This window comes from Trachypithecus francoisi, unplaced genomic scaffold (assembly GCF_009764315.1).
Source record: "Trachypithecus francoisi isolate TF-2019V2 unplaced genomic scaffold, Tfra_2.0 Lachesis_group14, whole genome shotgun sequence".
Lineage (NCBI taxonomy): Eukaryota > Metazoa > Chordata > Mammalia > Primates > Cercopithecidae > Trachypithecus > Trachypithecus francoisi.
In genome coordinates, this window is record NW_022681459.1 from 1,264,476 (window position 1) to 1,290,233 (window position 25,758).

General features: G+C 36.6%; 1 protein-coding gene across 4 annotated transcripts in view; it reads right to left on the bottom strand.

Annotated features, from left to right (window-relative positions):
• Positions 1–25,758, bottom strand: part of NRIP1 (nuclear receptor interacting protein 1) — a 106,679-nt gene that overhangs the window by 40,120 nt on the left and 40,801 nt on the right. Inside the window, exon 3 of one of the 4 annotated variants that reach the window (XM_033232179.1) lies at positions 14,509–14,631. The exons of the other annotated variants lie outside the window; for them this stretch is intronic. The gene's annotated coding sequence lies outside the window, so the exon portion shown is untranslated. The remainder of the gene's footprint in view (positions 1–14,508; positions 14,632–25,758) is intronic. 4 annotated transcript variants of the gene reach the window in all.

The window sequence follows — 25,758 nt, forward strand, 5'->3', positions numbered from 1 at the left end:
TGTAATCCCAGCACTTTGGGAGGCCGAGACGGGCGGATCACGAGGTCAGGAGATCGAGACCATCCTGGCTAACACGGTGAAACCCCGTCTCTACTAAAAATACAAAAAAACTAGCCGGGCGAGGTGGAGGGCGCCTGTAGTTCCAGTTACTCGTGAGGCTGAGGCAGGAGAATGGCGTAAACCCAGGAGGAGGAGCTTGCAGTGAGCTGACATCTGGCCACTGCACTCCAGCCTGGGCGACAGAGTGAGACTCTGTCTAAAAATTTTTTAAAAATTTAAAAAAAAAGGAAAATATCAATTTTCTCGACTTGGTATCCTCTTTTAACTTCCCCATCTTACTTGGCTAATTATTAACCATGTGCATGCCATGTATTTCTTTTGAGAAAGTGAAAGATTCTAAAATCTTCAAAATTTGTAATTACAAAATCAAAAACTATAAGTAAAAAGAGTTTAAAAGAATGTTTTATTCTGAAAAATAAAATATTCTGATGTTTAGTTCTATAGTTTACTTTTCCTCTACAATTTCTGATATGTTTTTTCAATAAGAAAAAAACCCCACAAAACTAGGTGCACAAAAATACAGTACAAATAATTTTGATGCCTATATCCAATTGAAACAAAATTTAATAGTCTGAATTGTGTGAGGCAGTTCAAAAGTTCTTTGAAAACATCCCCTTTATAGATAATATGAGCTCAAATAGTTCATTTTAATCAATGTTTTATGTCACAGAGTGATATATTTATTATTGACAGGTGCTTAAAACTGCTTCTTCACTTGGTCATTTTCTATAAAAGTATCTGCAAGCCAGTCTAGACCAAGGTCTATAGCTTGTGATTATACAGATCTGTACCGGAATGTCCTCAGGACGTATAATTACTATACACAGCACACTTATTCACACATTTACATGGAAGTGAAATGTAATCTAAAAAATGTAAAGCTATATACCAGTTTCAAGAATACAAAAGTAAACAATAGGAAACAACTTTCATTTCATCAGTGTATTAGTATGAGGTACTTTGCTTCCTCTCTCTCCTAAATCAAGTGTTCCGATTGTAATCGAGGATCAGAATGGGGACAGAAGAGGGAAAAGGGCACCTGCCGTTCACATGTGGCAAGAGGCTTGGACAAGAGGAATTTCTTTTCTCCCCTCGTAGTACAGATTTATATACAACTGAAAAAGTGCAGCTATGACCACATTTTAAGAATGCCTAAAAATGCCCCGGGGTCCAATTCCAATCACAGATATTTTAATCACTTGATAAAATGTTGAAGTATTTATTCCTTTCATATGAAGTAATTCTAAATATCCCAAACTGCACACCACAAGTCTCTATCTGAATAACATTCACAGAATAAAAAAAAAAAAAACTATAAGAAATTTGCAATTTCCTTTTCTACAACATAACAAACCATACAATGTTTACGCAAATCAAGCTAGCAAAAGAATAAGGTAAACAACACATTTCTTAATTTCCTTAATAGAGCTGAAAGTGGTATAGTGGCCATTCCGCCTCTTTTCTTTTTTGAATGAAAATCTCTTTCCTGTCCTCTGCAATATGTTATGGAGGACCTTTAAGAATATAATGTACTGAAGCACAATTTAAAATAATTTACAATAATTTTCCAAACTATGTCCATAACCACCTCCACAACTGCTCCCACCTGATGGTTAAAATCTTACAGCATTAGCTTGAATTTCATCTCTGCCTCACATGTTTCAAGCAGGGAAGCAGATTTAGTGCCTCAGAACACTTTACAGGGTTTCATTATCAATCAGGTTATGTTCCCAGTGACGCTTTCAGTAAAATTATCTTATTCGAATGAACTCTCTCAGACTGAAGTAAACACAGCTGTAGCCCACTGCTCTCACATACTCTCCATTCATTTATTTCCTTTTTCTTTACTTAGACTTACAGCACGTGCCATAGAAAGAGTGCATGTTAAATATTCCTGGAGTGTCACAATATGTAATACAATAAAACAGATTACAGCCCTACCTTTCTTTCACAGCAGTGGTGCCAAGCACAGGTACACCGGAGCAATCAATTTGTTCTGCAGACAGTAAGGCTTTCATAGAATACTAATGTAAAATCTCTTTTCTTTCTCCTTTGCCTTGACTCCCCAATGCCCAGGTCCCGACCAATACAAGGAGGAGGGCGGTATGTCTTCTGCTGAGATAACCACAACTACTAATCAAGTATACGTGTACAAGGGCACAGGATTAAACCTCCACCAAGCTTGAGTCAGGGTTTGAGAGCAGCTAAACACATGCACAGCATGGTCAAAATGAAACACACACACGCGCCCGCACACACACACGTGCCATGAAAATACAGATGTGTCTACTTCGGTGAACTAATTCATCACACTTTACCATGCCTCGTTTTTTTTTTTAATCTCAGGGGCATAAAATTACCTCCTGTTGAACTGAGGACTTACATTCAAGTGCCCAACAATGTTTTTCCAGAATTGAGGACCATGATCAGTCCTCTTTGTATTCAACTGTTAACCATTTTTAAAACTAGGCATTTTTCTTAATTGTACTATCCAGTGCCGTTTTACATGAATTTATCATTTCAGGTATTAACATAGGGTTAATAGACTCGGCATGGATTCTGAAGATTTTACACTTAAAAATATATTGTAATAGCTCAAGTCGACTTTCTCAAGAAAAGCATGTGCATTACCAGTAATAAGACATACAACAGATTTTCATGTATCTTGAAGTATTTACATTATGAATAATCCCAAGCTATTTGAAAAATATTTTCAGGTCTCAAAAATTATTTAAAAAGTATCTTTAACACTTCATAATTATGGCCTCACGGTGGTATGGCTGATCTTATAAATCTAGAGTTCTGGGGTTCTTTTCAATTACACATTTTCACTTGGCTTATTTTTCTTTTATTCAAAATATGAAAAGCTATGCCAATCATTGAGTAGGGGAATGACAGATGTTGTTAAATATTTTTTAACAACATACATTGCCACATTTTAATTTGCCTGCCTTAATTTTCAAACAACTCTTGAAAAGTATTGATAGTTAGGGGGCTGCAAACTAAGCAAAAATTACGAACAAAACACTCTAAATACTGAAGAAACTTACTAGGAGGCATCCTACGCCAATTCTATTTTCATGTAAACAATTGTTATAACACTGCTAAAATACATGTGTCTCCTTTTGCACTTTTTCTATTTCTTAGAAAAAAATCAGTAGAAACAATTAAGAAATACTAGGGACTCAATGAAAAGTATTGCAATAACGTTTAATCGATACTGATGCATTTGTCCTTGACACACTGACCATGTCATCAGGCTACTGTCATGTGATATCATGTCATTTCTCCACCTGGCTCATGACCTTGTCCTCTAAATGACCTAACGCTTCCCTCAAGTAGCAGGAGGCCCCTCCCCGCTGTCTCAGCAAGGTCGAACGGGTCAGCGTGTCCTCATCTATAATCCACCACCATTTGTCAGCAGGGAGGCTGGAGGAGGCAGGCTTGCTACAAGGGGAGAATGCCCAATTAGGCAGCTGTCACACAAAGCAGAGGCTGCAAAATTATCCCCTGTCAAAAGAAAGAGCAGCTGCGGGTGCCAATTACAGCAACCTTTCAACCCTTTAGGTACTGGAAACTACACAGAAGTAAATGAAGAACAATTAGTGATAACAAATCGATGAATTAGGACAGTAAATTAGAAATTACTAGCAGGTGAGCTTGGGTCATACATGACATTTAGGGCACACCAGACTCCAGGCAAGGGCAGCATGCTATGAATCACACTAACCATTTCCTTGCATATAGATTTCCCCTCCAATACTTTCTTTTTGCAAACCTGAAATATTTAAAATACCCTGACTTAAAACTATGTATTTTCATGGACCCCAAAAATTGTTTCTCAATAGGAGAAAAATCCTTCAGAATAATAAGTCTAGTTCATTCTTAACTTGTTCTTACACAGTCCATCATGTTACCCCCTCAAACAAATTTCTTCAGTGCGGCCCAGAAATCCAAAATATCAGTTTAAATCATCACACTTAAAATATTGTACTTGTCCTGATTCTACTTCAGTCAAAAAGCAACCGGGTATAAATTCTGAGAAAACTGTTTTGCTAATATCATAATGTTGAAGGTAACTTTCTGTACACAATGTCATTTTGTGGACAAAAAAATTACCGCCACTTGTGCTTCTATACACAATATACATAAAGAAAATATCAACCACAAAATTACTCTCTTAGATTGTTCTGCTCCAATCCGGCAGAGGTGATACACATTTGCTCTCAAGCACAGAAAGCCAATGCACTTGGACTTTGTCCAACTAATTTATTTGGTAGTTAACATTCGCAGGCAGCGAAGGAGGAACATGGGGAAACAAGCCCCAAGAACGGGAGCAGATCCAATATGGCTACTGAGTGTTCATGGACATGGTCTCATTGTGCCTTAAAATGTCATGCGTGTTCAGAAACAACTTTCTTAAAGTTCATTTTTAACTAAGATTACTTTTTTTTCATAGGAAAAAAAAAAATGGTCTTCCTATACCAACTCTTTGAAAGCTGAGAAACCTGAATGATACGTGCTGTTATTTCTAAAGAGGCAGGAGAAATTGCTCAACTAGACTTCTAAATCACAAATGGATAAAAGTGAGGAAGAGAGAAGGTGAGGCAATAAAGCAGCACTTTACTCACCCACCTCCAACACATTATAAATAAATCACAGTTACCAGAGGGAAAAGTGTGTAATTCCTAGTTCCTAAGTCAAGCCATTTGATAATGCTTCTAGCAGATAGATGTCACGGGGAGAAAACATCTCCATTAAAAGTTTATCTGAGAATTTGATTTATAAATATATTTCATCATTTTAAAACTGGGCATTTATAAATTCTCTGAAGTTTAGAATGCAACCCTCTGAAGTCAGACATACCGAATTCAAAGCAATGACAAGTAGATAGGAATGAAGGAGTTAATGCCTTTAGAATTCAGCTTCCATCATACATGGGTGACTATCTCTTTAAATAATTTAAATCCTCTCCATCAACTACAAAGCTGTTTTGAAGCCATTTAGCTTTGTTCTTTACATGTGTTCTAATTAAGAAATGACCTTGTCATCACACACACCAGAAATCCGGGATTATTTCCTACAGCAAAAATTCACAGAGCCCCCAAAAGAGAAAAAGGGTGGGTAAAAAAGACTTCTTCCTCAGTTCCTCACTAAAGGAAGTTGTTGGTTGGTTGAACGCTGAAGCAGTTTCACCGCATAATTTTTTTTGTTGTTGTTGAATGTCACAGGGCGGGTTAGTGTGACCTTGAGCTGCATCAGCAGCACAGCAAGGGTCGAGATGCCTGCAGGCGCCCTTGTACTGGATTTGCAAGACAAAAACCTTCAAACTGGCTGAAGGACATCTTAAATCTCTTCAAAGGTTTTCCGAACTAATCTGGGCTGCTCTTAGCAGGATCTGTGCCAGTGTGAGAAGCAAAATTAAAAACAAGGTCTTTGACAGGATGTTGTCTCCTCTTAACCCTTCCCAAGCAGAAGAGAACAAACCACCAGCATTCTGGAGAGAGGGTTTACCTAGAAGCATTCTTTCATAACAAATTATGTAAGCAGACAATCACAAAGAATGGGGCAGCTATTACTTCCCAAAAGTAAATAACCCTTCCATTGTGCTTATTAAAGAATTCAGGTCGAATTCTTTCTTGACTATATTTCAGTGTAGCGAATGTAAAACTTAAAGCTCTATTTGTATCTTTCACATTTGTAGCACAGTGATAGGTTAAGACTAAAAAATATTTCCATCAATATTTATCTCTAGAATTTTCATTTTTTTAAAAACACATGGTTTTAGTTGGTTAAGTCACAAACTTCATGCATACTGCATATAGCTTACTAAGATTACAGGGAAGGAAAATTACATTATAGCATGTTTACTAAATTTCTTATTCCCAACGTGATGAATTCATTCTTAAGACAGGAAAAAAATCATTAGAATAGTGAAAGTGACACAAGTAAAACAAGGTAAGGTAATCTCGGTCTTGTTATAAAAACATCAGCATGACATTTGATGTTTTAGCATTACCAGTGCATGGGCCAAAAGAGAAAGTATTAATGCCAGTAGAGGGTGTTTGATTCCTCCCTGGCAATGCACTCGAAATTCAATTTAGTAGCTAAAGTAGGCAAATTTTTAAATCATTACTCTAGAACAACAAAAGGAAAAAGATGAATAAAATAGTCCTGGCTCTCAAGAAATAAATAGTCTGGTGGAAGAAAGAGCTGTAATGCTTAAATCGCAATATATCCTAAAATCAGTGTGTCTCCATCTATAACATGCTGGTTTGTCATCATCAGATATAAGGTATGTCATGATTAGTTCTAAAGAGTATTTAGTGTAAGTATTCCGTGTAAGTACAGAATTTAATAAGGTCTAAGAGGTTGCAAATTATTACCTTTTAAAAAAACAGACTAAATAAATTCAAGATAACTTGGGTAATAACCACACTTTCACTAACTTGGATTCAGGTATGTTTTCCTAAATAGGACAGGAAAAGGACAGAGTAATAATATCTCATGAGTAAATAAGACCCGAGAGGGCACAGCGCTGGTGATTTTCTTTCTTAGCCTCTGTGCCAAAGGAGAGAGAGTATATACTGTGTTAAATGCAATGACCGAAATATCTAAAAAGTGCTCTGGGAACACAGATAGGTTGTAACAAGGTTTTTTGGTTCATACGTGCATGTGCAGGTGGTGGTCAGTGATGGTTAAAAAATGAGTAAGGGCTAGCCAGGCAGAAGAGAACGGCAGCCATTCTAGGGTCCAGAAATAGCACTCAAAGGCAAAGAAGAGCTGAGTGTGACACAGGAAACGTGGTAGTCCAATGGGAGTGGAGATTAGGCTGGAAATGCAACTGGGACCAAGGACTTTGAATCAAGGCCATGCCAAGAAGCTGGCCTTTATCTGGTGGGTTTCCTTACAAGCAATGGTATTATGAAAAGCATATTAGAAAAACAAAACCAGAAGCTATGGAGTTGTTGACAGCTTGGAGGGAAGAAGAAACTGTAGATCAGTCAGTGCACTGCCATGGCCAAAATAAGGTAAAGGCAGGAGAATTGAAGAAAGAGACAGCTCTGGAAACAATGAAGGCCGCTTTGACTATTTAGGAAGCAATTTGTTTAACATAAACAGTGCTATAACATAGGGTGTTATTTCATGGCAACTTTATTAAATCAAAGATAAAAACGATAAAAATAATTACTATATCTCAAGCCTAGGTTTGATAAACACTGTGCTAAAAAATGATTTCTATAAAGTTTCAAAAAAGTAGTAATTCTTATAGGGGTGCTTTAAAGAGTCAGAATCAGATCCTGTTTGAAATCTGAATTCTGTACATTTCAACTGTCAAGCTTCATTAAGTATTAGGTAAGGGTTTTGCTTACTAAGACAGTAATATGTAACTTTTCAGAACAGTGTGAGAGCGTATTTCCCTTGGCTATAAGACAGAGATGTCCGACTTAAATTATAATGTGGTTCTTGGAGCTAAGCGTTCTATCCAACACTAATGAGAAAAAAAAATTAACTCAGCAAACATTTATTGAGTCCCGACTATGTTTAAGACACAGAATTAAAAAATAAAAACTACCCAACATTCTATCAGCTTCATGTTTTTAGATGATCACTCATAATGATATCAAGTCCCCAAATTCCAGTTTGCATGACATCATCACATAATAAAAAGACTATGAGTAAAAAGAAAATGAAGCTGTCAGTAAATCAAGTGTCGGAACTAGCAGCCATCTTGGTATTCCCATCCAGCTGAAAGGTACACAACGCATTCCCAGAACTCTCAGGGAAGACCCAGTACCAATGTAATTTGAAGAGAGTCGTCAAATACTGTAGAGACTGACTGTCCCGCTAAAACCTCAGAAAGAATTTAACAGAGTATCAGCCAAGGTAAGAGGGCAGGGAGTAAAACAGAACAGAAGTCACCAGGGCCAAGTAAATATCTGCCAGAGAGCAGACTGTACTCTCAGAAAAGGACCGCCAGCATCAGGGATCAGGTTGAGGCAAGTGGAGGGGAAGGTCATGCAAAGGAGAGAAGGAAAGACTTGAGGGGAAGCCTAGTCAATCCTGCAAAATAACACATCAACTTCATTTTGTGAAATTATTTTTTTTAAGTGACCAAACCTCTGAAACCTCTGGAGTTGGGTGAATCACCACAGAAGTATTAGAAGGTACACAAACCATAAAAAGGACTTGACACTCAGGGTTATTGACAGGGCACAACTAGGAATGACCTTACTGAGTATCCACAAATAAAATGACTTCTCCTTGAGTAAGCATCTCTGTCTTATAGCTGCCAAGCCAACGCTGGCAATAAGTTCCAGCACATTCTAGGTCTAGACATTAATAGAAAAGTGGGTAATATGATATGCCGTGCAGTTATTAAAAAAAAAAAACTTATTAATCTACAAACACAAAAGCAAGGTTAACATTACTGGAATAGAAAAACAGAAGATTCTGTTCACAATTAGACAAGTTAATTGCCATAATACAGTAGTTCTCAAAGGGTGGTCCAAGGATGCCAGGGGTCCCCATGACCCATTCAGGAGGCACACGAGGTAAAGACTACTTTCATAATACTAAATGTTATCTGGTTTTTGGTATCATTACTTCATAAGTGTACAGTAGAGTTGTCTAGAGGCTATATACATGGAATGCATCCTTGTGTAACTCTTGTCTCAAATTTTTTCTCAGTTTAAATTTCTAATATGATAAACATCAGTTGATATGAATCTCACAAATAAAAGCTCTCTTGGGTCCCTGATAATTTAAGAATATAAAGGTGTCCTGAGGCCAGGTGCGCTGGCTCACGCCTATAATCCCAGCACTTTGGGAGGCTGAGGTGGGCGAATCACGAGGTTAGGAGATTTGAGACCATCCTGGCTAATATGGAGAAACTCCGTCGCTACTAAAAATACAAAACATTAGCCAGGTGTGGTGGCGGGTGCCTGTAGTTCCAGCTACTCGGAAGGATGAGGCAGAAGAATGGTGTGAACTCGGGAGGCGGAGCTTGCAGGGAGCTGAGACTCCACCACTGCACTCCAGCCTGGGTGACACAGCGAGACTTCGTATGGGGGAAAAAAAAAACAGTGTCCTGAAAGCAAAAAGTTTGAGAGCTGCTGCTAGTAATAGTTAAAAAATGCAATGCTGCTTTTCTTCAAACATAATCTCTTCTTTCTAATTTCAGGAATTTCCACTATAATTATGGCAGATAAATATGGTTCTCTGTGCAGAATGTCCCTAAGACCAAGATGAGGAAAGAAAAGAAAGAACTTTCTAAAAAGATGAGTAGACTAAGGAGGATATGAAAAATCTCCAATCTCTGCAGTCTCTATTATTCTGAATTTACCATACAAGAAGTAACAAATGTACAAATATTTATAAAGAAGCTGCTATGTTGTTAAGAGCTGAAGTTACAAGGATAACGAAGTGATAAACCAGCCCTTAGTGGGCTCACAATCTCATCAGGAAAAAGTAGAATCAACAACATAGTGAGATACTACTAAAAAAAAGGCATGGACAAAGTGGAGAAAGCACTGAAAGACATGATTTTTGGGGGAAGACTGAGTTATAAGGCAGGGAACACCGTTTTTAGTGAAGGTGCTCCACAGAGGCTGCATATGAACTGACTCTAGGGGCAATCAAGGCTTTCCCAACAGGAAAAGAAGCTTCAGTATTCTTTAGAAAGTAGGAGGACCATCAGCCCAGTCCAGGAAGCACAATGGCACAGCGTATGTTCTAGAAACTTTAAGTAATCCCCTCCAAGAATAAAAATTGCCAGTAATGACAAACGTTTATAGAACATGACAAAATAATTTGATGGCATGTTCTATAAAAGTTATAGATAATTAAATTTAATGATGAAGGGTGTGGACTTAGATTTTGTAGTCTTTTTAAAAACTTCTAATCTGTCATATAAGCTTTTTAAAAAGACAATATAAGTGGGTTACTACAAAAAATAAAATGGAAACAAATTATTGGCCTTTACTGCAGATATTTTGAGAAGCACTAGCTTGGAAGATGTGCTACAAGATGGCAGGTGGGGAGGGGGTGCAGAGAGGGGCAGCAACAGCAGGAGACAAAGCTTCAAGCTAGAAGCTTACATAGACTTTACTGTGAACATTTTTTTAATAAATAAATGCAAAAAGGAAGCAATGAGGTGTGAAAATTACTCATATATCTCTAATCCAGAATGAAGAAGTTCTAGTTATCTAAATGAAATGCATAAGCTCTGATGTTAGAATCAAACAATTTTCAGATATGCAAACCGCTGGCCACACTGTGGAAGGGCAAATGTAGCAGAGAATCAAGGAGACTATCAGGTTCACAACAAGTTTATTTCAGTGAAAAAAGACCTGAAGAAGAGAAAGTAAGAGGAGAAAAAGTATATTGACAGTTTGATCAACACTTTCAAAATTATTTTGATTACTTCACTTGAAACCTTTCATGGAAGAGAAAAAAAATTCTGAGTTGATATGGAGGCTTAGAATACAGGAATTTTATAAAATCTAAGTTGATGTGGAGGCTTCACATAGAGCGACTTTATAAAATCTGAGTTGATACGGAGGCTTAGTCTAGTAGGGATCTTTCTCCCCAAACAACATAAGTTATATCAATTAAGATACTAAGTAAAAGACTTAAAGAAAAGTCAATTCTTTAAAGATATCAAATTTTTAAAAAAGTTAATTATATTAATGTTTCCCATAGTAACAATAAGCTAGGATTAAGGAAGGTCTATTACTTTTCCATGTTTGTTATGCTTATTGCAGTTGCTACATGATGTTTGATCAGACAAGTAACACAAGCAAGCTGGAGTTTCAGGAAGATCTGGTGGCTGTGAAAGACTGGAGCAAGGATGTCAGTGAAGAGGCCAGCACAAGGGCTCCAGATGAGAAATGATAAGACTCTGAAGTAAGATGGTTGGCTGTAAGAAAGGTAATTAAGAGTGGATGGAAGCAACGCTGGAAACTAACAATGATTCATTTGAGCCAAGCATACAGATTTCCTTACCAGGGTTATCCACAAGGCCTGGAAAACACTAGTGAGAAGGACAAATTGGTTTATGGCAATTAATTCCACCTAAGACAACTTACCTACATTAAAAATTGATCTTTATTTCACCAGTATCATGTTCCTACTAAAAATCTGGTGTGAAAGTTTAAAGACATTTTACAAAGACTTATTTCTTAAATTTAAAAAAATGACTTTGAGGAATATTTTATGAAGTTGGAAAGGCATTCCATGTACACAATTAGCCTACTTTACCAACCTTGTAACCCAACTCATCAGTACTGGCCCTTTTTTAAAAACAATTTTATATACATACTTTATGTCTGACGTGAAAGTTTTAAACTCAAGACATCTATTCTACTAAAATAGTTGTCAAAAATTTAATCAAACTAGAAAAAAAGTACAATAGAGAACTCTTCCTAGTGGAAAATCGTGACATATAACAATAAAAATTCCGTTAGAGAAAATAGTACATTCAAGTGTTTAAGCTAAATTGATTTACGGTCATTCAGTTAACACTACCCAAGATATTTCCTGTTTTGGTATCAGCAATTTCTATCAAAATTAGCTAATAAATACTAGACACTGAGATAAACAGCACAGAAAGTATTTAAAGTCCTATAAAATATAATAAAGGGTGAATTAATTATGTTAGTTACTCCATATGATGTTGTATCTCTTTCAAAAGAAGGAGCTAACAAAAGGGCAAGAGAAACATGGCCTAAGACACTAAAAGGTTTTTTAAACACTTCATTCTTTATTTAGTTTGCAATATTCAATTAATTACATCGCTTTTCCTCCCAACCATTATCTTTGAGCTTTCAGTAAAAAAAAATTACTATACTTAAAAATATAACATGAGTGTTTTGCAGGGTATTACAAACTATAGTAAAAACCTCATAAAACATTAGTTTAGAATCCTCAACTTGTCAAATACTCATCTCCTGAGATATACCAGATCCTCCTTTTGGAGACACAGTCCACTGGGTTAATGAAAGGCTTATTGAAAAGACATTCAATACTTTGACCCAACATCTCCCAAGCTTATCTGACCATGGTCTGTTTGTTCAAAAGGAAAACCTATTTAAAATAACACATTTTAGGCCGGGCACGGTGGCTCAAGCCTGTAATCCCAGCACTTTGGGAGGCCGAGACGGGCGGATCACGAGGTCAGGAGATCGAGACCATCCTGGCTAACACGGTGAAACCCCGTCTCTACTAAAAAATATAAAAAACTAGCCGGGTGAGGTGGCGGGCGCCTGTAGTCCCAGCTACTCGGGAGGCTGAGGCAGGAGAATGGCGTGAACCCGGGAGGCGGAGCTTGCAGTGAGCTGAGATCCCGCCACTGCACTCCAGCCTGGGTGACAGAGCGAGACTCCGTTTCAAAAAAGAAAAAAATAAATAAAAAATAACACATTTTAGAAAAAACACATTTGACATAATCATCTTTAAAAACATTTAAAAATATGTGAAAGGAATATAGAAAATCACTACTAGTAACTTGTTTTTATAAATTTTTAGTTTTCAAAGTTGTTCACCATACATTATGACGTCTTTTTTTTTTTTGAGACGGAGTCTTTCTCTGTCGCCCAGGCTGGAGTACAGTGGCACAATCTTGGCTCATTGCAACCCCAACTGCTGAGTTAAGCGATTATCCTGCCTCAGCCTCCTGAGTAACTGGGACTACAGGTGCGCGCCACCATGTCCGGCTAATATTTATATTTTTAGTAGAGACAGGGTTTCACCATATTGGTCAGGCTGGTCTTGAACTCCTGACCTCATGATCTGCCCACCTTGGCCTCCCAAAGTGCGGGGATTACAGGCATGAGTCACCATGCCTGGCCGTCTTTATTTTTTAATCTGGAAGAAAAATCTAAATTTGACAATTTTCTAAGAACTCTTTGGCTGTGTATATTTACCAGACGGCTACGTATAATTTACTCATCCAACTCTTAGTTGGATCCAGTGAGCATTGCTTATCCTTCCGGTTACGTGGTAAAACAAAGGTGTTGAAAATTAAGAACAACAACAAACCAATTATATCTTGGGGGGGTGGTCACAAGAATATGCATGATTATAATGTTAATTTTAACAAAATTAGAAGTTCAGAAGTGGGGTTCAATATCAACTGTTTCATCAAATGTAAAAGCAGATTTCAGACTACCAACCAGTGATTAACACCTAATTATATCTGAATAACAATTTTAGCATTTACAAATAATTGCCCCGTTGATTTCAAATTCCAATTTAGAGGTGAAACAATATATGAATATATGAAAAGTGACTTGCAACCAAGTAATTATTAGTAATTTTATGCAGTCTTTTAAAAAATAATGTTTTAAAGATTTTCTTGATGAAATTACAAGAAAAGCTAAGCATTTAAGTGGGTGATTAAAGTAACTTCATTACTAGGTTTTCTGAACATTATCAGAATAGTGAAGAAAAAGCAGTTAGGATTATCCTTGTGACAACCATATGAGGCCTACACAGGTAAAGAGCAAATTTGGCTCAAAGTTGCTGTTCCACTTTGGAAACACTGTGGTCAGCTAAACATGGTGAATTTCAGCACACTGTATCTGCTCTCTCTGACCAGTTTTTCAGTTAGCTAGATGAAACTGAACTATTCACAACTGATTATGAGCACAATAATCAATCATTATGCCTTCATCTAGTTCACCTGGATTTCTCCTTCCCAGAAATAAGCAGCATAAGGTCCACAAGCTTAAGACATGACAAATTCATTTAGGTTGTAGCTATACTAGAAAACAGGAATGTTAATCCAAGTAGAATTAACCACCCACTCATCATCTTTTTTGTTGCTCTGCTCACCTACTTGTGTTAATTTAATCCAATTATTTTATCATTTCTCAGAAATGCTAATAATGCTCTTTCTTTTGTAAGAGGAATTTTACATAATTCCAAAAGTAATCACTGGCCTCTACTATAATAAACACACAATAATCAAACATGCTTTCTCTCTTTCCTCAAAATGGTAATTAACTTTTTATCTGAAATCAGGGATTGCTATTTTAGGATTTGTATTAACTGTCCATTTTCTCTGGTTTTTGATCAATCAGATTAAGTATTATCAACAAAAATACTGTTTCTTCTTTCAAGCTTCCCAGTTCCTCTCTCTAGAAGTAATCTACATACTGAATTCGCAAGAATATTTTTCTCCTTTTCTCTTATGGCATTTAACCTCTTTTACTGTTTGATTACATTATTTATCTACATTTATTCTTTCCATATAAGTTCCTTAAAGGAAGGACTGTATCTCATTCATTTTTTAAACCACATTGCCTGATGAAATAACTTGCACAGATGAAGCACATAATACACATTTTGAATTATAAGCTAATTTATAACTGAGAAAGAATTGTCTGAAATATACTAAAGTCATAATGATTAAGCCTTAAGAACTCAGGAAAAAAATATTCTCACCGTCTGTCTCCAAGCTCTGAGCCTCTGCTTTCTGAGAAAGAAAACTGAGAAGGCTGTTGAAAAGTAGCTCTGATGTCATCCGGAGTCTTCAGATTCCCCGTTCTCCTTCAGTCAAGTATGCATCTTAACAAGAGGGAAAAGATAGTTTGGCATCTATTCCAAACCAGATTCTGGAACACCTTTTGATGAAGTTCAACTTAGCCCATTACCTTTTCTTGTTCAAGTTCGATGCAAAAGTAGTCATTTGACAGAAAATATCAATTGTTTATGAATGCTGGTTCATTAACAGAAAGCAATAGATCTTTGCTTTCCAGATAATAATCGATAAAAGTAGCTGCTTCAACAAAATAAGGTGTGAAAAAGGTTTATAGTTGCTAGGATGTGTTTATCACCCTTGGTTCATTTTGAATTTCTTAGTGTGCTGTGCTAAATTAATTTACGTACAAAAAATTATAAATCCTCCTAAAGGTGCATTTCTTAAAAAAAAAAAAAAAAGAAAGAAAGAAAAGAGTAGCTATAATTTTTCTTATATGGAACATTTCAGTTTCGAAATACCAAGTATGTAATCTTTGCAGCAAAAAAAATTGGTAATAAATATCAAATGCCCTATATCCATAAAAAGATTTACACAACATGTCCACAGCAGATTGATTTTTAATAGTCAAAAACTGGAAACAACTGGAATGCCCATCATCAACAGGTGAATGATCATATGGCATATCCATACAATATAATTTTACTGCTCAGTATCAAAACAGAATACACACACACATATGGAAAATAAACATGGATGAATCTCAAAATAATTACCCTGAGTGCAAGAAGCCAGACAAAAAGAAACATATTTTGTGTGATTCCATTTGGGTGAAATTCCAGAAAATGCAAATTCATCTATTGTGAAAGAAAATTGATCAGTGGGGTTGCCTGGGGATGAAGGATGCCAAAGGGAGGGATTACAAAGAAATGTTATCTTAATTGTGATGATGGTTTCACAGGTGTATACATATGTCAAAACTTGTCAAATTGTATCTTAAATATGTGCAGTTTATTATTCATCAACTATACCTTGATAAAACTGTAACAAAAATTAAATGTCTTAACATGTTACATGTCCCTCGATGCAGCAATCCCATGTCTAAGATTTATCCTAAATTTAAGACAAATCATGGAGGATAGGTGTAAATATTTAGCCGTAAGGATGTTCAAAATACATACTATTATATTTGTGCAGTGCATTGTATACAGCCATAAAATGTCAAAATGAAAAAATCAGAAATAGTTAAATAAACTACAGTATATTACATCATGGAATATTATGTAGTCATTAAATATTATACAAGAAAATTAAATATATGAAATTATATACTATATTAAGTGATAAAAACAGGAAACATTATTTCAGCATAACTGAATTTTTGTTTTAAACAAAAGTAAATGCAGTAATTATTTCTGCATTTAGAGGTAATTATTATTTTTTCTTTTTGATTTTCTAATTTCTCTACAGTAAATATGTACATATTACTTTTCTAACAAACAACACAAATAAAATGAGCAAATAGGAAAAAACTAAAATTGTCCACTCCCTAATACAAGTACAAAACTCCTAAGAGGCAGTACACATTACAGATGTCGTTCTGAGCTATCACACAGCCAACCAGCGGCACCCTACCAAATAGCTGTGGGAAACAGACAGGTCTGACACATAAAAGGGAGCATCACTAAGTGAGTAATGCTTTATCAGTTACAAAATGCTATCATGGACATGACTGTATTTGATTTTCACAACTCAGTGAAATCAGCAGAGATTTTATTTTACAGAGGAGCAACAGATAGTGAGCAGGGCTGGTTAAGTCATATGCCCCAAATCATAAACCTTGGACTCAATCAAACTTTGACTATAAATTCAGATAGGAATTGTACGAAGAGTCAGAAACAATCACTTGCCCTGATTATATATACCTAGAAGGATGTGATCACACATCAACTTAACAATAGCCATATTTGCAATTACATGAGTACTCCTATTAGAACGTGGTAGGGACCTTGGGAATTTCTTAAGTCTCCAATCCCCAATCTCTGAAGCAATACTCAAGGCACGCCCATCTTCCCGTTATCAACATTATCTACCAATTCACTGAAATTCCAGTAGAATTTAATTGTTCAGTTTTCAATTACCTTTTTTCCTTCTTGACAAAAAGATTATAATCTTTTAAAGTTGGAACAATAAAGTAACCATAACTATATTTAAGAAAGCTGGCCAGGCATGGTGGCTCACACCTGTAATCCCAGCACTTTGGGAGGCTGAGGCGGGCAGATCACGAGGTCAGGAGATCAAGACCATTCTGGCTAACACGGTGAAACCCCATCTCTACTAAAAATACAAAAAAATTAGCTGGGCATGGTGGCAGACACCTGTAGTACCAGCTACTCAGGAGGCTGAGGCAGAAGAATGGCATGAACCCGGGAAGCGGAGCTTGCAGTGAGCGGAGATCACGCCACTGCACTCCAGCCTGGGTGACAGAGTGAGACTCTGACTCGGGGGGAAAAAATAAAGAAAGAAAGGAAAGGAGAGAGAAAGAAAAGAAAAGAAAAGAAAGAGAGAAAGAGAGAGAGAGAGAAAGGAAGAAAGGAAGAAAAAGAAAGAAAGAGAAAGAGAGAAAGAGAAAAGAAAAGAAAAGAAAAAAGGAAGGAAGGAAGGAAGGAAGGAAGGAAGGAAGGAAGGAAGGAAGGAAGGGAAAGAAAGAAAATAAAAAAGAATGCTGCAAATAGTAATCTCCAAATTGATTACTGGAACTTCATTAAAATATGAACTTGTGGGCTAAATCTTTTTTTGGTCTTGGTTCATAGATATGAAACCCTACAAACTGGCATATTCTATAAAGAAAACTACCAACTCCTGAGAAGAGTAAAATAAAATACCTTTAGAGGAACATTATTATTATCATTATTATTTTTATTTTTAGAGATGAGGATTTCGCTATGTTGCCCAGGCTGGTCTCAAACTCCTGGGTTCAAATGATCCTCCCAACTAAGCCTCCCAAGTAGCTAAGTGCACCACAGTGCCCACTTAGAGGAACATTATTAACGAACTGGTCATTATCTGTTGATGACACCATAAGGCATCCTTTCAGCTCCTACTCTTACCAACACTCCCAGAACTAAGAGACTTCACAGGTAATGATAACTATAGTTTACTGAGCAATTACTATGTCTCAAACATAACAATAAGCCTTTTACAGACATAATCTTTAAAAAACACTATAAGGTGATTATTATTATCCCCAGTTTGTAGATGAGGAAGCTGAGTTTAAGTTACCCCAAGTCACAAGGCCAATAAGGAGCTGAGGTGGAATGCAAATCCTAGTATTTTGGAAAAAGACGGGCCTTGGCAGTTCTCTGGAACATAAATTCTGATTTTTCTCTACTACTGTTTATCTACAATGGTCTCAATTCAGGTAATACAAAACACTTGGTACTAGCATATCAACTTAATGAGCCTACATTTTCCATGTAAAAAGTTAAAAGTGTTCCAAGCCCACAATTTGTATTTGATATTTTGTCACATTCTAGAATTGTTTATGTTAATGGTTGGTCTCTACTAAAACATTATTATACTCCTCCTTTTGAAACAAATATATGACCACACAAAAGATAAATTAGAAGAATATTTAAATAAAACCAACAAAAGTTAACACAAAATAAACTAACATCAATACTTAAAGTTTTCCTATATTAATAAGTAGGTAAATTAGCCTTCCGTTCAAGTCAGTGAAACTGAATATGCCAGATGTGTTTTGAATCATGACAGAAGAAGCATGTCTAATGAATAAGAAAATTTTAAATAATTTCATCATATTATGAAATATTATACAATCTTTAAAATGCATGTTTTCAAACGCATCTATTTTTTAATAATGTGGTAAAATTATCAGAATACAATGCTAAGAAAGCAAGATACTATTCATCTGAGTTGAACGAACTGCCAAACAAATTAGAAAGCTAGACTCTATGCTAGGTGCTGGAATTACAACATGAATAAGACAAACACAGTTCCCATGGGAAAGAGACAAGAAGGAAACAAAATAAAATAATCGAAGATTTCAAACAAAGCAAGAGGTAGAGAGGAAGCTACTTTACATAAAGTGATAAGGAAAAGCAAAAGCTTCTCTGAGAAAATGACATTTAAGCTGAGAAGGTCCTAGTCATACAAAGAATAAAGTGAAGAGAATTTCCAATAAAAGCAATAGTGTATGCAAAGGACGTGCCTGCTCAAGGAACTGAGAGATGACCAAAGTAGGTAGTAATGAGCAAGGAGAAAAATGGTAACAAATTAGGTCAGAGATATGAGCATAAAGTACAATCTCAAATTTGTTTTTTAATGTGTTACCCCACACACACATACACACACCATACTGAAGGGACAGAGAACACAATGTTAACAGTGATAATTCTAGATGGTAGGAAAAGGAGTTGGGGTTATTTTCCCTTAATATTTCTACATGTTTCAAAATAGGCTGCATAAACATTACAATGAGAATAAATATGGCTAGAACTTCCAGTCCAGTGTTGAATAGAAGCGATGATGGCAAACATTCATGCTTTGTCCCCATTTTATGGAGGAAAAAAATCCATCTTTCACTATTAATTATTATACCGCTAGAGTATAATACAGTGGTTATTCCCTCCTCCATATGTGTAGTTTTTGAGTTTTGTTTGTTTGCTTTTATCACTGATGTGTTGGATCCTGTCAAATGATTTTTCTGTATCTACCGAGATAATCATGTGAGTTTTTACTCTTTTATGTGGGTTTTTGGTCCTTTATTCTATTAATAATATACATTTTATTAATTGTTTCAGTGTTAAAACAATCTTTCCTTTCTAAGATAATTGCCTACAACTAATCTGTCATACTAATGGTGAAAGACTGAATGCTTTCCCTACCTAAGATCTGAAGAAGACAAGGATATCTGATGTCTACTCAGTGCAACAAATATAAAGACAGATAGATTGAAAAAGAAGTTAAAATTATCCTTATATGCAGGCAGCATGATCTTGCTTGTCAAAATTCTAAGGACTCTACAAGAAACCCAAATAATTAGTAAGATCCACAATCAACTGCATTTCTCTTTTTTTTTTTTTTTTTGAGACAGAATCTTGCTCTGTCACCCTGCCTCAGCCTCCCAAGTAGCTGGAATTACAGGCATGCACCACCATGCCTGGCTAATTTTGTATTTTTAGTAGAGATGGGATTGCACTATGTTGGTTAGGCTGGTCTCGAAATCCTGACCTCAGGTGACCCACCCACGTCGACCTCCCAAAGTGCTGGGATGACAGGCATAAGCCACCACACCTGGCCATTAAATTTATTCTTAAGCTTTATTCTTTTTGTTACTCTTTTGACTGAATGGAATTTATTTTGGGACAGTTTGTTGTCAGTATATAAGAAATGCAGCCGGGCGCGGGGGCTCACGCCTGTAATCCCAGCACTTTGGGAAGCAGAGGCAGGAATAAAACATGTGCACTCAAAACTACAAAACACTGTTGAGGGAAATTAAAGAAGACTTGTTTATTGGAACGAAGATTCAGTTGATTGAAAGATTCAATATTACTAAGACGTCAATTCTCCCTACATTGATCTACCTAAATGCCATCGTAATCTTTTTCTAGAAATTGGTCCTAAAATATATATGAAAGTATAAAACACCAATACAACTGAAACAACTATGAAAAAGTATGAAGCTGCAGTACTTAAACTTATCTAATCTCAAAGCATGCTATAAAGCTATATGGTAGCCAACAGTGGCATAAAGACACACATATAGGTAATGGAACAGAATAGAATCCAGAATAAACTCCCATTCAGAGTAATTTAATTTTTGACAAATATGCCACTGCAATTAAAATAACAGTCTTTTTAATACATGGTGCTGGTACAGCTAGATGTCCATATGTGAAAACAAATAAATAAGGGTAAACCTGTATCTCTCAACATACAAAAATAGTAACTCAAAATGGATTATAGCCTGAATTGTAAAAATTAAAACAGAACTTCTAGAAGAAGGAATAGGATAAATTCTTATGAACTTAAGTTACAGAAAGATTCCTTAAATAGGACAACAAAAGCACAACCCATTTCAAACAATGAAAAACGGAATGTCATCAAATTGAAAGACCATCCACAGAATGGAAGAAAATATCCGCAAATCATATAATTGATGAAGATACAGTATACAGCATATACTAAAATCCTTTGAAGTCACAATAAGATAAACTGACCAAATTTTTTTTAATGGACTAAAGATTTAAAGGTACTTCACCAAAGAAGACATGAATGTTTAGTAAACACATAAAAAGATGCTCTTTTTTTATCCATTGAAGACATGAAATATTAGTAAAATCACAATGAGATCACATGTCACACTCACTAGAATAGTTACATTAAAAAAAAAAAAAAGACTGAAAACACTCGAAGGTTGCGGAGGACAGGAAGAAACTGAAACCCTCCTCCATTGCTGGTGAGAATGTAAAAACGGCATAACCACTTGAAAAACAGTTTGGTGGTTTTTCACAAGTTAAACATACATGAATGTATACCCTTGCAATGACTGACTAATTTTACACTGGAGTACCTAACCAAGAGAAATGAAAATATATGTACACAAAAATTCTGTCTACAAATGGCGATATCAGCATCAATCATAATAGCCAAAAACTGTAAACAAACCAAATACCCATCCACTGGTAAAGGCAAAGCATAAAGCGGGAACCAACAAAAAAGGGAATGAACTAATGATTCATGGAACCAAGGATGAACCTCAGAAACTTAATAGTGAAAGAAGCTAAACACAAAAGATATCTATATTGTATGATTCCAAAAAGATATCTATATTGTATGATTCCATTTATATATGAAATGTCTTAAAAAGCTGAATTGTATGTAGAGAAAGCAGATCACCTCCTGGGGCAGGAGAAGACAGCAGAGATTGGAAATGGGAGTGAAGGACTTTGTGGACACATGAAAATGTTCTAGCGCCGGACTGCGGTGATGGTTGCAACATCTGAGTGTATTGACTCAAAACCTTCAAACTGAACACTTACAGTGGATGAATTGCTTGATACATGTAAATTATACCGAAATAAAGTCATGAAAAATAAAAACAACATATTATATACAAAATCATAAATTGATTTAAAATGAGTCTAATGTACTGACAAAGGTCTAATATCCAGAGTTTACAAAGAGTTTAAACAAATTTACAAGAAAAAAAAATTAAAAGATGGGCAAAGATATGGACAGACAGTTCTAAAAAGGAGACATTCATGCAGCCAGCAAATATATATATTTATATAAATTTTTATATTTACATACATATATATAAAAGCTCAACATCACTGATCATTAGAGAAATGCAAATCAAAACCATAATGAGATACCATCTCATGCCTGTCAGGATGGTGATTATTAAACAGTCAGAAAACAACAGATGATGACACAGCTGTGGAGAAAAAAGAATACTTTACATTGCTGGTTGAGGGTAAATTAGTTTAACCACTGTGGAGCAACTCCTCAAAGACCTAGAGGCAGAAATACCATTTGACCCAGCGATCCCATTAATGGGTATACACCCAAAGGATTACAAATCATTCTATTATAAAGACACATGCACATGTATGTTCACTGCAGCACTATTCACGACAGGCACGACATGGAATCAACCCAAATGTCCATCAGTGAGAGACTGGATAAAGAAAATGAGGTACATACATACCATGGAATACTATGCAGCCATAAAAAGGAATGAGATCATGACCTTTGCAAGGACATGGATAGAAGCCATTGTCCTCAGCAAACTAATGCAGGAACAGAAAACCAAGCACTGCATGTTGTCACTTAAAAGTGGCAGCTGAATGATGAGAATACAGGGATACACTTCTGGGGAACAATACACACCGGGCCTGTTGGGTGGGAGCTGCGAGGGGAGGGAGAGCATCAGGAAGAATAGCTAATGGATGCTGGGCTTAACATCTAAGTGACAGGTTGATCTGTGCAGCAAACCACAAGACACACGTTTACCTATATAAAAAACTAGCGCATCCTGCACATGTGCCCCAGAACTCACAAGTTGAAGAAAAAAATGAGTCTGATGTAAAATATGTTGCCACTTCTCTCATTAAATAACAATCATATTTTAAGATAAACCTAATGTATTACAATTACTCTTCGGAGAAAACAAAAGTAGAATTAAGATGACTATTCACCTTCTTCATACACTTCTGGTGGGAATGTAAAATGCGGTGTAGCCATTCGGGGAAACAGATAGTTCCTTAAAAAGCAACATCAAGTTACTACTTGGCCCAGGAATTCCACTCCTATGTATATATAGAAAGGAAATAACCTAATGTCCATCAACCGATAAGCAGATAAAATGTGATAAATCCATACTATGAAGTATTATTTAGTCACAAAAAGGAAGGAAGTGCTGACACATGCTAAAACATAGACAAACTTTATTATGCTGAGTGAAAGAAGCCAATCACTAAAAATCACATGTGATCCCATTTCTGTGAAATGTACAGAAGAGGCAAATTAATCTAGACAGAAAGATCAGCGGTTGTCCAGGGCTGGGGTGGGAAAGGATGGAAATGGAGAGTGATAGCTAACAGGAGTGGGGCTCCTTTTAAGATCACGAAACTGTGAAAAAAGACTGTGGTGTTGGTTACACACCTATATGAACATAAAAACTGCGGAACTGAACACTTTAAACAGGTGAACTTATGGTATGTAAATTATATCTCAATAAAGCTATAAAAATGACTATTCACCTGATATTTATTAAAACATCAAATGTAATTTCAGGGTAAAAACCTAGATCTCTAATCTTGTTTGCTTTTGAATTTATGTCACATTTCTCAGAAGTTTGTTAATATTCAATTAATTTTGGCTAAATATAAGAATACTTTTTTTTTTTTTTTTTGAGACGGAGTCTCGCTCTGTCGCCCGGGCTGGAGTGCAGTGGCCGGATCTCAGCTCACTGCAAGCTCCGCCTCCCGGGTTCACGCCATTCTCCTGCCTCAGCCTCCCGAGTAGCTGGGACTACGGGCGCCCGCCAACTTGCCAGGCTAGTTTTTTTTTGCATTTTTTGGTAGAGACGAGGTTTCACTGTGTTAGCAAGGATGGTCTCGATCTCCTGACCTTGTGATCCGCCCGTCTCGGCCTCCCAAAGTGCTGGGATTACAGGCTTGAGCCACCGCGCCCGGCCAAGAATACTTTTTTTAAAAAACTGTATTTTTATACACCAGCCACAAACAGAAAACAACATTTAAAAAAATATCCAGCAGCAAAGCATACCTAAGAATAAAAGTAACTTGTAAATACTGCATGTTCAATATAAATACAATATATTGGAAGGCATTAACAACGAAACCTGAATAATCCAAATAAATGGAATGACATACCATGTTCATTATATCAATACTCAGTATCATAACATGACAATTCTTCCCAAATTAAACAAATGCTTTTAATGCAATGCCTATCGAAATGTAAACGGTTTAATAAGTTGATTCTAAAATTTGCGTGGAGCAGCAAAAGCCCATGAAAGAGAAAAAAATCCGGCCGGGCGCGGTGGCTCAAGCCTGTAATCCCAGCACTTTGGGAGGCCGAGACGGGCGGATCACGAGGTCAGGAGATCGAGACCATCCTGGCTAACACGGCGAAACCCCGTCTCTACTAAAAAATACAAAAAAAAACTAGCCGGGCGAGGTAGCCGGCGCCTGCAGTCCCAGCTACTCCGGGAGGCTGAGGCAGGAGAATGGCGTGAACGCGGGAGGCGGAGCTTGCAGTGAACTGAGATCCGGCCACTGCACTCCAGCATGGGGTACAGAGCAAGACTCCGTCTCAAAAAAAAAAAAAAGAAAAAAAAAAAAGAAAGAAAGAGAAAAAAATCCTACCACCAAAGGAAAATAGTAGGAAACCTGCCTTGCCAGATACCAAAACGTATCATAAAGTTCTAACAATTAAGCTAGTGCGCGCCTGGAAAAGACAAATAAATTGATTGCTGGAGAACAAGAACATCACACGGAGAAAATATTTGACAAAAGTTACACTTTAGATGCCCAGTGAAGGGAGACATCACTCAGTAGTGCTGAAACAACGGGTTATCCACTGTGTTATCCACTGAGGCAAAAGTGGACTCCTGCGGTCTAACATATAAACAATCAATTCCAGAGGGATTAACGTTTTAAATAGAGAACCCACGTCTTCAGTATTTTTAGTACAAAATATAAGAGGTTATCTTTATGATCTCATAGCAGGAAACGTTTCCCTAAGACACAGAAAGGGTTAACTATACATAAAGTATTAAGATTAATAAATTCAAATGCATTCAAATTGAAAACTTCATTCATCAAATATACAACAGCAGAAGATCTGCCGGAAAAATTGGCGGTTGGTGTGATGGCTCACGCCTATAATCCCAGCACTTTGGGAGGCCAAGGTGGGTGGATCATTTGAGGTCAGGAGTTCAAGACCAGCCTGGCCAACATGGTGAAACCCTGTCTCTACTAAAATACAAAAATTAGCTGGGCGTGGAGGCAGGCACCTGTAATCCCAGCTACTATCGAGGCTGAAGCAGGGGAATTGCTTGAACCTAGGATGCAGAGATTGCAGTGAGCTGAGATCGCATCACTGCACTCCAGCCTGGGCAACATATAGAGACTGTCTCTCTCTCTCACACACACACACACACACACACAAAAACTTTGGTATCCAGAATATGTGTGTGTGTGTGTGTGTGTGTGTGTCCTATAATATTTTAATTAAAAACGGGCAAAACAGAGAGGAGGTAGCCCTAATAAGAGGTGTCAGAGAGCTCAAGCAGGAGGAGGTGAGTGTCACTGTGGAGTGGGAGAAATGATGTGGTACAGGGAATTCAAGCCTAAGCTCCAGATCTGTATTGCACTTGTTATTGGATGTGTTATTTTAAAATTTTTAAAAATTTACGACATAAAAGTATTTAAAGTTTTAAGTATACAGTGGACAAAAGGTATGAACTTGCATTTCACGAAAGAATACCCTAATGGTGAATAATCACATGAAAAGATGTCTAACCTTATTAGTAATCACAGAAAAGCAAATCAAAACCAATAAGATGCCATTTTGCATTCAATAAATTAAGAAAAGGGTGGTTTGCGGTGAGCAGGATGACAGAGAAGTCCTTGCACAGGAGTGGTCCAGCACTGGGTATCAAT